Here is a 2354-nt window from a genome sequence, read left to right as displayed (position 1 = left end):
CACGCAAGTCATTTTGGGTCATCCTTGGTTTAAAAAACATAATCCACACATTAATTGGGAACTGGGTAGGATCGAGAGATGGAGCGACAAGTGTCTAAAGAACTGCCTTCGCTCCGGTATCTCGAAACCTTCCCAGAACCCCAGTCCCGACGATGAGATTGACATGTCCCAGGTTCCCTCCGAGTATCAAGATTTATCCCCGTTTTTTAGTAAGAGCAAGGCTCTATCTCTCCCGTCTCATCGCCCTTATGACTGAGCCATTGACCTTCTTCCTGGTGCCCCTTTTCCTGCCAGTCGGCTGTTTAACATCTCTGGCCCAGAAAGAGAGTCAATGAAGACTTACATTGAAGAGTCGTTGGACTCCGGAATTATTAGACCATCCACCTCTCCGTTAGGAGCGGGGTTCTTCTTCGTCTCTAAAAAATGGTAAATGGTAAATGGTAAATGGAGCTTACTTCTATAGCGCCTTCCAGCCCCCTATGAGGGGCCCCAAGGCGCTTTACAGTACCAGCCATCCACCCATTCACACGCACATTCATACACCGGTGGCGGTAGGCTGCCATGCAAGGCGCCATCCAGTCCCACCGGGAGCAACTCGGGGTTAAGTGTCTTGCCCAGGGACACAACGGCACATGGTGTGGGAAGTCGGGATTCGAACCTCCAACCTTCCGATCAGAGGTCGGCTGCCACTACCACTGCACCACGGCCGCCCAAATAAAAATATAAAAAAGATAAGACCCTGCGTCCTTGTATTGATTATCGTGGTTTAAACAACATAACAGTAAAGAACAAATATCCTCTCCCTCTCATAGACTCAATTCATGAACAGCTTCAGTCCGCAACCATTTTCACTAAACTCGATCTGCGTAACGCCTATCATCTCGTGCGAATTAAAAGTGGTGACGAATGGAAGACTGCCTTTAGGACTCCTCTAGGTCATTTTGAGTATTTGGTAATGCCCTTCGGCCTTACCAATGCCCCTTCAGTGTTCCAGGCCCTAATAAACGACGTACTTAGAGATTTTCTCTGTGATTTCGTATTCATCTATCTTGACGACATCCTCATTTACTCCAAGAACCCCGAACAGCACGTTACCCATGTTAGAGCAGTTTTACAACGTCTTTATGAAAATCAGCTATTTGTCAAACAGGAGAAATGCGAGTTTCACGTCTCTTCTGTGTCTTTTCTTGGGTTCATTTTTGGTAAAGGCCACTATCGCACGGATCCTGAAAAGACCCGAGCAGTAGTGGATTGGCCCACCCCGGAGACTAGGAAACAGCTTCAACGCTTTCTCGGGTTCGCTAACTTCTATAGACGTTTCATTCGTAACTATAGTAGAGTTGCGGCCCCCCTGTCACAACTCACCTCCATAAATAAAATTTTCAAATGGAACCCCGAAGCAGATACCGCTTTTAAGAAGTTAAAGGAACTTTTTTCTTCACCTCCCATCCTTTCTCATCCGGATCCGAGCCGTCAATTCATCCTAGAAGTCGACGCCTCTGATTCTGATGTCGGGGCCGTTCTGTCCCAGAGGTCCTCAGAGGACAACAAGGTTCACCCATGCGCTTTTTTCTCTCGACGTCTTTCTCCAGCAGAGAGGAACTACGATGTGGGCAATCGTGAGCTCCTCGCCGTCAAGTTGGCCCTCAAAGAGTGGAGGCACTGGTTAGAGGGAACAGAGACTCCTTTCTTAATCTGGACTGATCACAAGAATTTAACCTATTTGAAAGATGCTAAACGTTTGACTCCCCGACAGGCCCGTTGGTCACTCTTTTTCAATAGGTTCAACTACTTACTCACGTTCAAGCCGGGATCCAAGAATGTGAAGCCTGACGCACTCTCCCGCCAGTTTTCACCTCCAGATACCCCCGACCGTCAAGAATCCATCGTACCCTCTACCTGCATTATTGGGGCACTTACTTGGCCTATAGAGAGAGAGATCAGAGAGGCACATGAACACGAACCTGACCCTGGTCTTGGACCCCCCGGAACCTTATTTGTTCCCTCTTCCATGAGGGCCAAGGTTCTGGAGTGGGTCCACACCAATAGACTTTCTTGCCACCCTGGCATAACTCGCATGCTCGCTCTTACTAAGAAACATTTTTGGTGGCAAACCCTTTCCCAAGATGTGAAGGAGTTTGTCGCGGCATGTCCCACCTGTGCCAGGAATAAAACAGGGAACCAACCCCCGGCTGGCCTCCTTCAGCCTCTACCGTCACCCAGTCGCCCTTGGTCACACATTTCCATTGACTTCATTACAGGCTTACCTCCCTCAGAGGGGAACGCCACTATACTGACCGTCGTCGACAGGTTTTCTAAGGCGGCCCATTTCATTCCTCTTCCTAAGCTACCTT

This window comes from Nematolebias whitei, chromosome 1 (genome assembly GCF_014905685.2).
Source record: "Nematolebias whitei isolate Nwh7 chromosome 1, NemWhi1, whole genome shotgun sequence".
Taxonomy (NCBI): domain Eukaryota; kingdom Metazoa; phylum Chordata; class Actinopteri; order Cyprinodontiformes; family Rivulidae; genus Nematolebias; species Nematolebias whitei.
This window is presented reverse-complemented; position numbering follows the sequence as displayed.